Source organism: Protopterus annectens, chromosome 3.part0, assembly GCF_019279795.1.
Source record: "Protopterus annectens isolate FY-2018-M chromosome 3.part0, PAN1.0, whole genome shotgun sequence".
NCBI lineage: Eukaryota > Metazoa > Chordata > Ceratodontiformes > Protopteridae > Protopterus > Protopterus annectens.
Genome location: NC_056731.1, coordinates 902,022,138 through 902,040,322, shown reverse-complemented (window position 1 = coordinate 902,040,322; position 18,185 = coordinate 902,022,138). Strand labels below are relative to the sequence as shown.

General features: G+C 41.1%; 1 protein-coding gene across 1 annotated transcript in view; it reads right to left on the bottom strand.

Annotated features, from left to right (window-relative positions):
• The window catches only part of PRKDC (protein kinase, DNA-activated, catalytic subunit), a 4,917,417-nt gene that overhangs the window by 1,539,677 nt on the left and 3,359,555 nt on the right, over window positions 1-18,185 (bottom strand). The gene's annotated exons all lie outside the window — the stretch shown is intronic.

The following is an 18,185-nucleotide window of genomic DNA, read 5'->3' as shown; positions in this document are numbered from 1 at the left end:
AGGAGGATCCACACACACACAATTTCCAACAATGCAGATGTCTGAGCAGCTATCAATTTTAGAGTGGAAAATGTCATGTCATCACTTTAGCTGCTTTCTCTATTAGCAAAATAAACTGCTGACTTGGGACTTCTCTTATGAAAGATGGAAAGTCACAGAAGCTGAATAGATAAAAACAGATACTCAGGACCAAGTGGGCAGGATTAAAAAAAGGCAAAGAACATAAAGATGAGTAACAATGCATGGAAGTAGTATGTAATAATAGTCCAGTGAAACAAAATGAGAGGAAATATTTATTAAAATAAAGATCATAGTCAACAAAAAATTAAAGAACTCTACATAAATTTAAAAAAAAAATAAGATACTAAAGAACAAAATTTACAGTCAACCCCTAACAAAACAGCAAAGCAATACCATGATGGATGAGATCTAGAGTGAAGTAGGAGGTTCGACAAAGCAGATATCACAAAAACATATACCTCTAATGAGGAAAGTCAATCAAGAAGGCAGTTTAGTCATGGCAAGACAGAAGAGGAATAGAGGTATAGTGGCAAACTATGAAAGGCAAGGCACTATGCCAGAAGGAAAAGTAAACTACCCCATGACAAGTGGGGATCAAGTCTAGAGTAAAAACTGCTTTGTATAAGGGGGTAGTAGAGTAGAACAGTCGACTGGTTCCAGACATGGCAAGGAAGGAATATAAGAATCTGGGCTAAGAATGTAAGAGTGAGGTCAGACGAGGAGGTAGGTTACTCACGGGGAATCTAAGTGTGTCAGCAGCCCAATGGAAGATCCCAAGATCAAGAGCAGAGAAAGCTAGAGTTGAATGAAGTCTTAAAAACATAAACGATTTTGTCTACTGAAGTGGGGCTACGCTCTTGCCCTATCTCTCTTTCTCTCTCTCAGATAAACTCCTTCAAGTCTTTATTAATTATTGTACACTGCTTCTCCACATGTTGATAAAAGTAAGCAACATTAAAGGGACTAAACATTTTCACGCTTGTATCTTACTATTCATATCCATAAATAAGAGATTATCTTTTGTTCAGGCTCTTTCCACATATCCTTAGCTGCAATGACAGAAGCAGTTTTAATCCATATTCAAAAACTTCCATCTTATGTCCCTATAAATATGGGTATTTGTGAACCAATTTGTGTGTGTGTACATACATAATTAACAGATATAGTCTTTGGCTTAGTTTCATTAATTTTAAATCCCAAAAGACTTGAAACTGTCTCAAAATGTTTTGCAACACTGATGTCCTTTTCTGGATTTATCAAGTACAAAATAATATCTGCAAAAAAAGCCATCTTTTCCTGATTACCATACCAATTATATCCTTGTACTTCTGAATCCCTTATTTTCTTTTTTGCCAATGACTCTAATTATAAAGCAAATAAAGGAGAAAGAGTACAGGACACACTTGCCTGGTTCCTCTGTTCAAAAACCCTCCCAAGTTAATTCATGCCTGTGATCCTACATATATCTTTCTAATTAACCTTATTATTGTATCAGGGAATGCCAATGCTTGCAATGCCCTACTTATAAAACACCAGCCTATGTCAAATGCTTTCTCTCTACATCAAGACCAAACAACAACAGAGGTATTTTCTTACTTTCTCCTTCCCTTTGGATCATCAGTGTTCTACAAATGTTTGTCAAATGTTTGCCTCCTCTCCACAAAAAGTACAGTTTTGTACCTACCATAAATGTAGATGTTCGAGGATCCACATTGCTGCAGTCCTAACTATTGGGTAGTCCGCTGTCCAGTCGGCCCGAATACCAAAGTATATGGCTGACGTCGGTCAGGATTAGACTGACGCCAGTGCGTCAGGGTACTAATGCGCATGACCAACGCCATATCCTCAGTCTTTTCTTGCCCCAGATGTCAGAAGACCCTGAAAAGATAAGGCCAAAAACCAAAAACTCCCAACATACCTGCACCAAAATATATATATATATAAAACATACAAAATTAGCAGAATATAATCTCACCTACACAACCACCCCTAAACACAGAGGGGAAGGAGGGTAAATTGGACTGCAGCAATGTGGATCCTCGAACATCTACATTTATGGTAGGTACAAAACTGTACTATGTTCTTCATTCCACATTGCTGCAGTCCTAACTATTGGGTAGAATCCCAAAGCAGAGGTAAGGGAGGCTGGCAAATCATAAGGAAGCAGGAACTGACAACATGCCTTGCAAAATAGCTGTGGCAAAACCAGCCCTAGACTTAGAGTAGAGAGGAAGGTGATAATGCTTAGAGAAAGTATGCACTGAACTCCAAGTAGCTGCCTCCAAAATATCCTTAGTTGCCACCCCTCAGAAATGCTGTTGAAGTGGCAGTAGCCCTAGTGGAATGAGGCCTAATCCCAGCTGGAATCTCCTTGCCATGATGGGAATAACAAAATGTAATGCAACACCCAATCCATCTAGAAATAGTTTGTTTTGACACAGGCTTGCCCTGAGAACTCAAAGCAAAAGAAACAAACAACTGCTGAGACTGCCTAAAATCCTTAGTCCTGCTCAAATAATAACGCAATTGCCTGTGTACATCTAAAGTGTGCAAAATCTTTTCCCCTTTATTTTGGGGATCTGCATAAAAAGTAGGCAAATGAATAGTTTGGTTTAAAGCCACACTAGAAACCACCTTAGGCATAAAGGAAGGATTAGTACGTAAAGATACTCTATCCTTATGAAAAATCAAAAAAGGCTCCACTGCCATAAGGGCCTGCAACTCAGAAACCCTTCTTGCAGAAGTAATGGCCAACAAAAAAGCAGTCTTCCATGACAAGTATTTCAATTCAGTAGTAGCCGCAGGCTCAAAAGGTTGTAGAGTAAGTTTCTCCAACACAAAATTGAGATCCCAAGCAGGAGTAGGAGCTCTACGTGGGGGTCTTATATTCTTTGCCCCTCTAAGAAATTGCTTGAACAAAGGATGCGAAAACAGCGGTGGGTCACAATCATAGTGAGCTGAAATTGCTGCAGCATGAATCTTAATGGAAGAGAAAGACAAACCTTTGTCCAATAACTCAGTAAGATATTGAAGAGCCACACTCAAATTTGGCTCAGAAATCTCCAAATTGTTTGCTGCACTCCAAAATAAAAATCTCTTCCATTTTTCTCATTACACTTTCCTTGTACTAGGTCTCCTGGCTTCCATAATCACATTTAAAACTTGTTGAGGAAGTTGAGACCTGCTGTCTTTCAAAACAGAATATGCCAGGCTGTTAGATGAAGAGAGTGAAGCTTGACATTGAGCAGGTGACCGTCTCTCTGAGACAACAGGTGTGGAATCAAGGGTAAAGGCCATGGAGGCTTCTTTACCAGACTCCTCAGTAATGGGTACCAGTGCTGCCGAGGCCAATCTGGAGCTATTAAAATCATCCTTGGCTTGTCTTGTCTGACCTTTAGAAGCACCTTTGGAAGAAGAGGCAGAGGTGGAAAGCATACACATGAAGATTTTTCCAACTGAAAGAAAGAGCATCCACTTTCCAAGCTGTGTGATGAAACCTCTTTGTGCAAAACTTTGGCAGCTGGTGGTTTAGTGGAGAAGCGAACAGATCTATGTCTGGAGTTCCCCAGGACACTGTCAACTTTTGAAATACATGAAGATCCAGTTTCCACGGGATCCATGATTTGTCTGCTTAACACATCTGCTAAGGAGTTCTGTGCTCCCGGCAGAAACCTTGCCTGAAGAGTTAGTTGCAAGCTGAGCGCAGTCTCCCATAAAATCATTGCTTGCCTGCACAATGGGTAAGAATGTGTTCCCCTCCTGCTTGTTGATGTACCACATGACAGTTGTGTTGTCTGTTAGAATCAACACCTGCCCTGGAAGAAGTAACTCCTTGAAAGCCATTAATGCAAACTGGACTGCTAACATCTCCTTCATGTCGATATGTAGATGCTGTAGTCTGGCAGGCCATTTGTCTTGTATCCACTTTCCATTTAGATGAGCTCCCCAAGCAATGTCTGAGGCATCTGTCGTTAGAATCTGACTTCTGGCCGGGTCACAGAGAGTCCCTTGTTTAGGTGACATTCCTGAGCCCACCACAAAAATTCCGTTTGAATGCAAGGTATTATTTGAATGACAGTGTCCAAATCCTGGCAGTGCTGTGTCCATACATTTTTGAGATACCATTGTAGCTTCCTCATATGCAGTTTGGCATTGGGAAGCACCAGAATACAAGATGCCATGAACCCTAAGGCTTGAAGGACTGTCCTTGCAGTCAGCCCGGACTGAAGAGATAGTTGATGGAAGTAACTGGAAAGATTCTTTTGTTTGTCCGGGGTTAAAAGGGCCATCTGGGCTGCTGTATTCAGTCTCACACCCAGAAAGCACATGTCTTGAGAGGGTACTAGACTGGACTTTATTTCGTTCACAGAATACCCTAGGCATCTTAGCACTGCTATGACATATTCCAAATGCTGTAGAAGGTCTTCCTTTTCTTGAGCCAGAATCAGGCAATCGCCCAAGTAAGGATAGATTTGAATTCCTTTTAGCCTGAAGTAAGCTATCACTGGAGCCAGAACCTTTGTGAATACTCTGGGCGCAGTAGATAAGCCAAAGGGCAATGCAGAGAACTGATAATGAGAATTTCCAGCTCGAAACGCAGATACTTTCTGCAACTTAGTCTTATAGGCACATGAAGGTAAGCTTCCTTGAGATCTAAAGTTACCATCCAGTGATCTTTGCCCAGCAGAGGTAAAAGCTGTTGTAACGTCAACATTTTGAACTTGGGAATGTCCAGATAAGTGTTGAGGATAGATAAATCCAAAATTGGTCTCCACGTGTTCCCCTTCTTCGGTACTAGGAACAGGCGAGAATAAAAACCTAGGCCCCTTTCTGGCACAGGAACCGGCTGAATGGCCCCTATTTGGAGTAACAGAGAAATTTGCTTGTGAGCCTCTTGTCTTTGTAGAGGAGGAATGTCTGGCATGCCTTTGAAAGGAGGCAAGGTATGGAAATAAAACCTGTAACCGTGGTGAATGATATCCAGAACCCATCTGTCTTGGGTAATTAAATCCCAATTTTCTTTGAAAAGAGACAGTCTTCCTCCCAACGGTGCTGCCAGGCGAGAATGAACTGGCAGCTGAAAAGGCAGGTCATTGGGTCTGCTTACGAAAGGACTGACCCCTGCCCTCACCAGAAGTCTGAGCAGGGGAACTCCCTGTCCTAGGCCTAAAAGAACCCTGAGCTCTGCCCCTACCACGTCTAGACCTACCCCTAGACTGGGAATCATAAGCAGGATAAGTCCATCCCTTAGCAGGCCAATTTCTACTAAACTTCGGAGGCTGCACCTGCAAAAATCTTTAACAGTTTGCATAGACTTAGCCTTGTCCTCCATTTTCTTCAAAACTGCTTCTACAGGCGAATCAAACAACACATCAGACTGCAAAGGAGCATCCAAAATCCGTGTCTTAACATGCTCAGCTAAATTCTGATCTCTCAACCAGGCGTGCCTACGAAGAACAGAACCAGTGGCAGCCACCCTGGAGGAGGCCTGCACAGCATCAAAACCACATTGTAAGGAATGTTTACCCACCTGTTCAGACACATGAACTAAATCCTGCAACTCTTTACACTCAATACCTTCCGCCAGAGCATCCACCTTAGATTTCAACTGTGAAAGAAGATAATTCTGATATTTTAACATGTGAAACTGACAATTCAACGCCCTCATGGCTAAAGTGGAAGAAGTATACACTTTCTTTCCCCATCTATCCAAAGCCCTTGCCTCTTATCAGGAGGGACAGGATTTTTAACAACTGAGGCCTTCACACCTTTAGGCCCCTGAGAGACAGTTTCCGGGTCTGCCCTAGGACTCTTAAAAAGATACTTATGAGCTTCAGGCACCCTATAATACCTACCCGGTTTAACTGGGGCAGGAGGCAAAGAATCAGGATTCAGGGAAGCCTCTGCAAAAACATCTTCCACCACATTCAAAACAGGAGGTATAGCTAAAGGCCTATGCTGGGGTAAAAACAAGAATTCCCTAAGCCTTTTCCTGGAATCAGAGAAATCTTGACCTTCCCATTTAAAATGCTCCCTCATGGAATGCAGGGTCTCTGAAAATGAAAAATCCTCAGGAGGAGAAGCTGAAGGAGTAGAATCATCCACATCAGAATCAGAATAAGGAGGGTAGTCCTGCAAGTCTTCAGCCGAAGACTCAGAAGCCTCCGAGCATTGCTCAAAACTCTCAAACTCAGGAGGGGACATAGAACCCCTTATCATAGTAATCAAATCCTCTGCCATTTTAAGCATATGTTTCTTAGGCAAAGACCCTGAAGCACTAGCACTAGGAGAAACCCCCACTGAAGCAAAACTTGGCCTGCCCCTCAAAGAAGCCTTGGACACAGAAGGGGAGGCTCTAACCACCTTAGGAAGAGAGGGAAGAACAGCCACCTGAGAAGCCCCCTCAGCCTGGCCTACTTCCTGAGAGGATACATCCTGTAACAGTAAAGTCTCTCCCTGAGACTCCAAAGAAACACCTGGCAAAACCTCCGGCTCCACTGAGCCTACTAAAGAACCGACGTCTGGGACTGTCGGTTCTTCCACTCTAGGCTTTGCTGTTTTGTCCTTGCGTTTTTTAGCCGAAGCCGGCGTCGGAGCATCCGACGGCATATTATAATTACAACGCTTCCCAAACACTAACCTGGCACAGTCTAACCTTCTCTTAATAGTGCGTTTGTTAAATCTAGCACAAGAGCGGCATCCAACAACGTCGTGCTCAGGCCCTAAACAAGGTATACACAAAGTATGGTAATCCCTATGAGGTATCTGTTTCCCACAAGAAATACAGTTATTCACTTTTTCTGACATCCGGTTAAATACTGAGGCAAGAAAAAAACAAAATATTCCCCAACGCGGTACTTAGCCAACTTTGATTCGGTCTGAAACTCTGGCTTCAGAAACTTTCAGAACGCCAACCTGCACTCGCAAAATTGCTTCTGCATCGGACCATGCGGCAAAAAAGACTGAGGATATGACGTCGGTCATGCGCATTAGTACCCTGACGTACTGACGTCAGTCTAATGCGCCCTGACCGACGTCAGCCATATACTTTGGTATTCGGGCCGACTGGACAGCGGACTACCCAATAGTTAGGACTGCAGCAATGTGGAATGAAGAACATCCACAATGATCCATAGCTACAACTGTTAGTTGAGCCTCATCAGTCTCTAACCTTGGCATAAATTAAGTCTTATATAAATATTTCCATTTGTACTCTTTCTTGATTTCCACATTTCTTTGCTATATACAAATTTTCATAAAATTTCTGAAGCATTTCCAATACCTCTGCAGGATTTATAGTTATTTTTCTTGTTATAGGCTCCCTAAGACTGACAACTCTTTCTACTTTCTGGTGTCTAAACCGTTGTGCTGAAAGATTTTTTTTTTTTTTTTGCTCTGGAGATTTCATAAAATAGCTTCTTAACTGCAATTTTTCTAAACTCATGCATATTATCCAGATACTCACTTATTTTCTCTTTAGCACTCTCCATTTACTCCTCCTGTTGTTCTGTAAGATTCACCTTATTCTGCAACAGTGTATAATCTTTCTCAGCCCCTATAAGTCATTTCTATTACTTCTTAACTGCGCCTCTCGATTTTATTTTGACCTTATTTTAAAACTCCATTTTCATGTTATTCCAGTCACTAGTTACAACTTCTGAAGCTACTTCTATCTTCCCCAATAATTTGCATAATTTCCAACACCCATTCCTTAAATTCCCCTCTTTTTAACAAGTAGGTGGTAAAGCACTATTGTCTTATTTTTACTTTATTTCCCTGCATTTTTATCTTAGTCTTTATTGATGCATGATCAGAAAAGGTAACTCGACGTGTGTCAAAGCTTTCAATTAAATATATACATGTTCCTGTGAAACAATTTCTATCTAGTCTAGCCCAGTTATTGTATCTTGGGAAATAATATATACATTCTGTCAGAATTCCTACTGCTGAATTCACATCTTCCATACCAAATATTTTCATAGAGATCAACCCTGTTTTGTTATATTGTCCTGTCTAGGTTCCCCTGAATCAGCCGCACTATTGCAAATCAAATTCCAGTCCTCAACTACAAATAATCCCTGCTGAAAGCTGATTTCTCACAGAATTTTCATAAGCGCCATAATAGCAGTTTTTAGAAGAATACAAATATCTACCATTGTAATCCTCCTCACTTGTCACCAGACCCTTACTACCACAAATCTACCATTTCTGTCCCCCCCCAATCTATTACTATTGCAGGCCTCTTGCAATCAATACAATTACCCCCTTTTCCTCTGTCCCTGATTCTGCTGAATATCCATTCGGAAATCCTGTGTCAAATTCCCATGTTAACTTATTTTCCAAATGCCTCCCCTGCAGCAATGCTACTTCTATTCTTCATTTCTTAATATAATTCAATACTTGTTCCCTTTTATCTATATCTGTAAGGCCATTCATGTTGCAGGATAATATGGACAGCATAGCCATCATGACAAAAAGCTATTGTCCCTACCTACTATACATGACAGTTGCACACACATACTAATGCTTGGCAGGCTGATCTGTGTACAGTTGTTTCTTCTCATCTGTATTTGAACGTCACATTTTTCAAGACTTTTTGTTTTAATGAAAACCCTCACACCAAAAAACTAAATATAAAACACCTCAGTCCCCCATTAACTTGGAATAAACTCTCAAAGTTATGTACAGCTTCAAAACATGAAGTTTAACCTGCCTGAAAAGAATAATTGTCTTAAATGGATGGCTGCACCTACAGACACTATCTAACCTAAAATTAAAATTCATTAAAATGTTTTTGATCCTCCAGGAAAAATAATATTCTACAGACAGCTGGAACCAACAGCATGAATGCCATACCTACCTCTCAACATTCCATAATTGCAGGTATAAATGTTCTGCTCTTCTGCCTTGTGTACAGTGAATAATTATTTTTCATCAAGAACTCTGTTGTCTCCCAATTTTTAATACTTTTTTATTCTGCCACAATTTTGTCAGGAACAACTCTTTTTGGGGTATGATGCTTCTTCCATGCCGATCTGTGGAGCATACACATGATGTGCCCTCTCAATTAACAAATCATTTCTTTCGGCTGTTCCCGTTAGGGGTCGCCACAGTGGATCATCTGTTTCCATTTCTTCCTGCCCTCTGCATCTTGCTCTGTCACACCAACCACCTGCATGTCCTCTCTCACTACATCCATAAACCTTATCTTAGGCCTTCCTCTTTTCCTCTTACCTGGCAGCTCCATCCTTAGGATCCTTTTCCCAATATACCCAGCATCCCTCCTCAGTACGTCCAAACCAACACAATCTCGCCTTTCTGGCTTTGACTCCAAACTGTCCAACCTGAGCTGACCCTCTAATATACCGATTCCTAATCCTGCCCATCCTCGTCACACCCAGTGCAAATCTTTACATCTTTAACTCTGCCATGTCCAGCTCTGATGTCTGCCTTTCTGTCGATGCCACTGTCTCCAACCCATATAACATAGCTGGTCTCACTACCCACTTGCAGACCTTCTCTTTCACTCTTACTGGTACCAGTCTGTCACAAATCATTCCTGACATTCTTCTCCACCCATTCCACCCTGCCTGTACTCTCTTCTTCACCTCTCTTCCACACACACCATTACTCTGAAACAGTTGATCCCAAGTACTTAAACTCATCCACCTTTGCCAGCTCTACTCCCTACATCCTCACCATTCCCCTATCCTCCCACTCATTCACACACACATATATTCTATCTTAGTCCTGCTAACCTTCATCCCTCTCCTCTCTAGAGAGCATTTCCATCTCTCCAGGGTCTCCTCAACCTGGTCCCTACTCTCACTACAGATCACAATGTCATCTGCAAACATCATAGTCCACGGGGCCTCCTGTCTGATCTCATTTGTCAAGTTGTCCATCACCACTGTAAAGAAAGCGCTCAGAGCTGATCCTTGACGTAATCCCACCTCCACCTTAAAGTCCACAAAGATACAATGCAACTCCTTCTGACCTTCTCTATATTTCTACATCAACACTATCAGAGCAAACATTGCATCTGTATTGCTCTTTCCCAGCATGAAACCATACTGCTGATCACGAATCATCACCTCCTTTCTTAACCTAGCTTCCACTACTCTTTCCCATAACTTCAAGCTGTGACTGATCAATTTTATCCCTCTGCAGTTACTACAACTCTGCACATCACCCTTATTCTTAAAGATAGGTACCAAAACTCTTTCTCCACTCCTCAGGCATCCTCTAACTTTCCAAGATTTCATTAAACAATCTGGTTTAAAACTCCACTGCCATTTCTCCTAAGCACCTCCATGCTTCCACTGTTGTCATCTGGGCAAACAGCCTTTCCATTCTTCATCCTCCTCATAGCTGTCCTTACTTCCTCCTTGCTAATCTGTTTCACTTCCTGATTCATTATTCCCATATCATCCAACCTTCTCTCTCTCATTCTCTTCATTCATCAGCCCCTCAAAGTACTCTTTCCATCTGCTCAACACACACCCCTCGCTTGTGAGTATGTTTTCCTCACTATCCTTTATCATCCTTACCTGCTGCACATCTTTCCCAGCTCAGTCCCTCTGTCTAGTCATTCGGTACAGGTTCTTTTCTTATTGTTTAGTGTCCAACCTTTCATACAACTCTCCATATGCCTTATCCTTTGCCACCTCTCTCTCTGCCATGCGCCTCATCTCCTTATAATTCAGTCTACTTTCTTCATCTCTATGACAATCCCACTTCACCAGCCTCTTCCTCTGTATACTCTCCTGTACTTCCTCATTCTACCACCACGTCTCCTTGACCTCCTTCCTCTGTCCAGATGTCACACCAAGCTCCTTTCTAGCTGTCTCCCTTATCAGCTCTGCTGTAGTTAACCCAGATATTCGGTAATTCTTCACTGCCTCCCAGTGCCCATCTTAACTCTTCCTGAACTCCACCTCACAATCACCCTTTTTCAACTTTCACCATTTAATTCTTGGCACTGGTCTCACACTCCTCCTCCTTTTCTTGTCTACCAATGTCATCTTATAGACCACATTCTATGCTACCTAACTACACTTTCCCCTGTCACCACTTTAGAGTTTCCAATCTCCTTCAGACTGGCCCTCCTGCATAGGATATAATCCACCTATGTGCATTTTCCTCCACTCTTGCACGTCACCTTATGCCCCTCCCTCTTCTTAAAATACATATTCACTACAACCATGTCCATCCTTTCTGCAAAATCCACTATCTGACCTTCTGCATTCCTCTCTTTAACACTATACCTACCCCATCACTTCCTCATTCCCTCTGTTCCTTCCAACGTGCCCACTGAAATCCACTCCAATTACCAGTCTCTCACCCTTGGGTACACTCACCACCAATTCATCAAACTCACTTCAAAATCTTTCTTTCTCATCCATTGCACACCCAACTTGCGGAGCGTATGCACTAAATATTCATCATTGCACCATCAACTTCCAACTTCATAAACATCACTCTATCCAACACTCTTCACCTCCAAAACACTCCAGGCATACTGTTCCTTCAGGATAATCCCTACCCCATTTCTCCTGCCATCCACACCATGACAGAACAATTTGAACCCGCCTCCTATACACCTGGCCTTACTCTCCTTTCATCTGGTCTCTTGCAAGCACAATATATCAAGCTTCCTTCTCTCCATCATATCAGCTAGCTCTCTCCCTATACCAGTCATACCGCCAAAATTCAAAGTACCTACCCTCACTACTACACTTCTAACCTTCCTCCTCTCTTCCTGCCTTTGGGCATGCCTTCCACCTCTTCTCCTTTGGCCAACAGCAGCCCAATTTCCACCAGCACCCTGTTGGCTAACAGTACTGGTGGTGGTCATTGTTAACCCGGGCTTTGACCGATCTGGTATGGAAATCTGTATTGTTGTCTGCATATGTCATTTGGCAGAGGTTTTACACCAGATGCCCTTCCTGATGCAACCCTCCCCATTTATCCAGGCTTGGGACCGGCACAAAGAAATGCATTGGCTTGTGCATCCCCAGTGCCTGGGTTCCCTCTCGATTAACAAACGTTGTTGTGAAACACCTGTACAGTTTCTTATCTCCAATTTCTCTGGTACAGCAGAAAATGTTAAGTTTTCTTTGCACATACAGTCTTCTTAACTTTTTTTTTTTGAAACGGCTCTTCTTGAGAAGCCACATGCTGAGCTGGACTTTTCTTCATTCAAGATTCTGACTTTTGCACTTTTATCAGTCCATCTGAACAGCTAGTTAAAGCTGCTTCTATTTTTTCAGCCTTTTGTTATTTTAGTTGATAAATTTCTTCAGTGTTACATTTATTTAAAAAACCTCTGATTGGATTCAATTTATTTTTCCACTAAATTACTGGAAGCCATATCACGTTTGAAAGCTGAAACTTGTACTGCCTTTTGCTGAACAGCTGCAAAATTCTTCCTAGTCTTGAGTTTTCCCTTCTATTCTGATTGATTTCATCTGAGTTTCTCTAAATTTCTTCTTTGCTGGCTTCCAGACAATGTAACTAATAGCCTGTGACTGAATTTTACCCAAGCAGACAATTGCACTTTTCTCTTTTTAACAGTTTTTCACACTGCAAGAACTCAAACCAACCTGCTGATCAGTGGGCAGGCATCTTGAAAGTCCATGTCTCAGTACTCTTAGCTACTCTGACAGAGTAAAATCTCAGTCATTCTACACAGTGTCAAGAGTCCAGAATGAACTCCACTTCAGCACTCTTTGAACTCCTTCACCTAAACAGAGCTAGTTGTAAATCAAACACCTGCTGTAAAGACCTAAAACTATACTATAACAAACACCAGGTGGAATGACCGGTATCTAACCCAATGTATTCTCTATTTCTAGAATAGGCTACCTTTACATAACATTCAGAGTACTCCCTTAGTAACCTTTAAAACTAGTCTGGATGATTGGTTGGGTGATTGAAAATGTTCATCTCAGATATATGGGGAAAAACTACTTAATGGAAGACACGGTTAGTCTCCTATCGCTACTAGGTGATACGGTTGAACTTCTCAGTGGTGTCCTTGGTCATAAGCTTAGTAAAAACTTATGAACTTAAGAGGTCTACATGCAAGTTATCAGGCCGCATACAGAGTAGAGAAAGTAGAGTGAAAAAAAAAACTCAATTTGCTGGTTTGAATTAAAAAGATGGCTTTGGCCCTAAGAAATTATACCCCCAGGAAATGACAAGTGAATTGCAAAACAAAATTCATACAAAGATATGAAGCAAATCTCTAGCTATCAGATCACTCAGACACACTCGAGGACTTGAAAATCAAAAAGGTGCAACTTAAAAGAAAAATCTGGCTGCTTTAGTAACACGTCTTGAATCAGTGGAAGAACTACTTATCGATCATAAGAACTGAGCTCAGCAAAATACCAGATTTGTTGGAGTTCACGAAACTCTAGATAAGGTTTACATTAGACACCAATTAATGGCGTGGGGTAACTTTCCTGAAAAACAAAAACAGAGAGCAACAGGTATTTCAGCCAGGGAGACAGCAACACAATATGGCAGTCAAGACCAGTGTTAGTGCAACTTTAAACAAACACACTGAAGAACGTGACTGAGATTGCACAAAACATTTGTAGTAGAGACTTCCAACATGCTTGTTGAATGAGGCTATTTAGTGGCTATGAAGAAGGTGAATAAGATTCATGTTGACACAGACAGCATACTATGCGAATGCTAATCCACCACAGTCCCACCAAAAGCACTTTCAGCAAACCTTTGAGGAAGGCTTTTTTGAAGGGGTAAGCCTCTTTCACTCTCACCCCTTGGGAAATGCCCTAAATTTAAATACATCACCTACTCCAAGACTATAAAACAGTGGAGAAAACAAAAAAAAAAATTCAGGTTACTGAAAGTGATCTTGGTGAAATTCTTCATAGGACCAGCACTCCCACAATTTCTTGTCAATCAATTGACAATTCCTGGTAAAATAACCTGTTTTTTGAAAGCTATTAGGCAATGTAAGTTAAAGCATTTTAAGTATAAATTACTGTACCTGGTTGCATATAAGATTGTTTTTTTCTGCCAGGTAGAACAATCTTATTGGAATGTTTACTGAACACAGATTAGCTAAGTAAACTGTTAGCCAGAACAAGGCATAGGAGAAAGATGTACAAGGGACAGCAAAGGAAGGAAGGAAATGCTGGACATCCGGTTACTTAAAATTAGAATGCCTAGCAGGCAGAAGGTGGATTCTTTAGCAATAAAGTAGAGTACTTCAATAAGTAATGCTAAATCTTAGGCAGCTGAGAAGTTGGGACACTGGGTGCTCAGAACTGTGGTAAAATGCTTGTAATACATGCAGTACCTCTTGTCCAGGGGGGGGGGGGCAAGCTTGTTATGCACATTTCTGACAAGAACTGTTAAGATCAGATCTTGTGGTAGTGATGACAGTTGGGATAGTGTCAGCCAGCGAAGAACAGTGGCTGAAAGTAAAACAGATTTAAAGAGCTGTTAGAACTTCATTCTGTCACACTTACAAACAAAACTTGGGACAGAATGAAAAACTTTTAAAGTTTTTTTACACAGTGGAACAGTTTCTGCCTGCCATATGTTTGATAGCACTAAAGTATTTTACTGGGTTTCAAAGGCTTTGAAAGCTGGTAAAATACTTCATTCCTCCTACAATTTTGAATTTTTTAGCATCTACGTCTCAAACGCATAATAAGTTGGTCATGAGGCCTGAACATAATCCTCTAGCTCTCTAGCTTGTATTACTTATTTAAAAAGTTGTTAATCTTTTCAAGAACATAGATATGCAATTATTTCAGTAATGCTTAATTAAGCAGTCAAAAGGAGTTGTGGGATTGCTGCCTGGGATACCATGGTCAATAAAATTCAGGATACGTGTAAGCAATACAGCAGCATTTCAGAAGACTGAGATACGGGTGACATCAATGGTACCAAGGATTCATTAGATAGGTAGCAATGGATGATTTACGGAGGCTTTGCAAATCTAAGTATTGACAGGCACGGCTGAAATGCACTAAATGATCACTTTTTTGTTGTATGGTGGTTGTCATTGACTTTTGATCTGCCTGGAAAAGAATGTGTGCACAAAAGTACCATGAGCATCATAAAACGATTATAATGAATAGCAATTAAAGGTAAGAAACATTTTTTTGCAGTTTGGATCCCAGTGAAATAACTGACTGGACAGCATACCCTCTCAACTGTCCCTAGTTTGTAGAGACACCCCCTGATGTTTCTCAAAGTTTTTGTTCCATTCCTCCTACAACTGGAAATCATTTTGAAAATTTAAAATGTGCCCCTAATTTTGGGCCTTTTCCTTAGCTATTTTTTTTATTTTGTTCCAAATTCTGTTGGTAAAAGTTGAGAGCTCTCTGGTCAATTCTGTTTGCAATAAACCTTAACATAAGTAATGATTACACAGTAATCTATGGAAATACAGGCCTTCCCCAAATTGGACATGTAAATGGAACTGAAATGGGAGAAGGAGGCAGTGCTCATCCAAAATCTCTCCCTTCCAAAGTAAATTTATGTTTTGGTCACCATAACAACAGGTAGTATGAAACAGAACTGGGGCAGCCAGAATGAAGCGGAGGCTCTTGCCTTTTGAGGACAAATAACTACACTGTATACAAATTTGTTCAATTTAAATATTCATGTTATTCCTTTTTAAAATAATTTGCATTAGTAGTTTGAAGTTTTTTTTCTACTTTTTTTTTTTTATGAATGACAACAGTACTGTAAAACATCACTAGATATTCAGTACATAAATATTAAAATGAATTTGAAATGGGTCATAGAGTAAAGTAGAAACAATATTTTTGTTGGTGAGAACAGCTTCAGGAGGGGACAACAAATGAGCAGGGGCGGCTCGGACTGCAGCCCTCCCACCTAGAAAAAAAAAGAAAAATCTGTAAAACTAAAAAACAAACAGAAAAAAAAAAAAAACACGAGTCTAGACTGCAGTCCGGATAGAGAAACACAGGTACCCAGCAATCATTGCTGCAAATGCACACAGGAATCAGTGCGGGGACGACCGCACAGAAGAGGAGGTCCGGACTGCTTCGGCTGCAGGCAGATCCAATCAGGGCTGAGAGAGGTGAGCTGCTCTCGCGGGACTTTCATTGCGCAGGCACATTCAGGAGATAGGTGTAGCAGGTTTTGGTCACTGGCTGGATTGCTCCGTGTCACGGGTGGATTTTGCTGCTTCAGGTCCCTGGATTGCTCGGGTGGTTTTGCTGCTTGGTCAGACATACATCAGGTAAGTGAGCGCGTGTTGCTTCAGGTCGCTGGCTGGAGGATTGTAGGTCGTTTTGCTGCTTGGTCGCTGGCTGGAGGATTGTAGGTCATTTTGCTGCTTGGTCGCTGGCTGGAGGATTGTAGGTCGTTTTGCTGCTTGGTCGCTGGCTGGAGGATTGTAGGTAGTTTTGCTGCTTGGTTGCTGGCTGGAGGATTGTAGGTCGTTTTGCTGCTTGGTCGCTGGCTGGAGGATTGTAGGTCGTTTTGCTGCTTGGTCGCTGGCTGGAGGATTGTAGGTCATTGTGTGTGTATGCATGTTTGTGTGTGTGTGTGTGTATTTGTGTGTGTATTTGTGTATGTGATGGCCAAAATTGATTTTCTGCATTATACTTTATACCATGTGCTTGCTGAGTCAGAATCCATTACCTTGTCACCATGGTTTAGATAAAGTTGGTAGTAAAAATAATGGGATGGAAAAGCTTATGTGGGAAAATGGATAAACATTTCTCTGGGCTGCATAAGTAGTAGGCTGTTACTATCTGTTGCCTCCAAATGACACAATTGTGTGATCTTTTCTCACACTTGCTGTAAACGAGTTAAGTGTATGTGTATACTGCATTGTTGCATATTTTCTTACACCGAGATGAGGCAAAATACAATATTTATGATTCAGATATGCCTATGTAAAAATATAGAACATCTAAAGATAGCAAGTCTGTCCTTGTTTTCTGTCAAATGATCTCTCTTACAGTACTGGACATGCAGATGGGGGCATGGAATATAATTACTATTTAATGCATAAAATAACTGCCACTACACATTATTGGTTACTTAACAGAAGCCCCTTAATGCTTGAGAAAGTTTTTTTAGTACTTAATTTGAATGAAAGTGCATACATATATCACTGTTTTTTGGAAATTTTGTAGAAAATATTTAAAAAGATTATCTTCCATCTTAGATCTAAGAAGGTGGTCATGAATACTGAACTGATCATAGTTTAGCACATGTGCATGAAATGATTATGCATTTGTCTCTCAGCAGGTATATTTGCTCATGTCTGAATGTAACCATGCATGAGTGAAGGGGTTCAGAAGTAATGAAGACTTAGAAAGATGTATGCCGTTCTGAGTATCTGATTTGGCTGTTACATGGGTACACAATTACAAATGGTAGTCTTTACAGCACACAATATTAGGACCAATACAATCTCTCCAACAAAAGAATGCAGCCAGCCTTCCAAGAATTTTGTCTAAATATGCAAAAAAGCATACAAATTGTTTAAATTTTGTCTACAGTGTGATGGACATCAATGACCATAAGACTGGTTTTACTAGCAATCAGAAAACTGATCTCTTCTCAGTTTAGATGTCAAATAATTGAGATACAAGTCAGGTAAATCTTTTAGTGCACTGTGTGCGTGTGAAATGGCCCAGTTGCTTCATGGTGGTGGGTAGAGAATAAGGCTTGAACCCTGTACCTTGGGCACAAGTGACAATAGCCTGAATTCCCTACCCACCACCATTTCTAAAACATTTGCAGATTTTTGCCTCATATTTGTTCTCTTCCTCATAAACTCTGTGGTTTCTGTACTTTTGTTACTTAAAAGAGACAGCAGTGTAGTGGTGCAGTGGTAGCAGTGTTGCCTGACAGCGATGGGTTGTCTGGTTTGTTTCTTGGCTGGAGTGCCTTCTGTCTAGAGTCTGCATGTCCTCCCTGTGTTTGTGTGGGTTTACTCTGGTGTCCTCAGTGGATATTTGTCTCTATTTTTGGGACTGTATTCCCTCATTATTGGCTTCGTACAGGTTTTTTGTGCCAAGATTGAGAGCTATGGTGATAACTGAACTCACTGAATATGTTTGGGAGCTGTATTCCCCCATTACTGGCTTTGTTCAGGTGTTTTGTGCTAAGATGTTGACAGCTATGGTGAG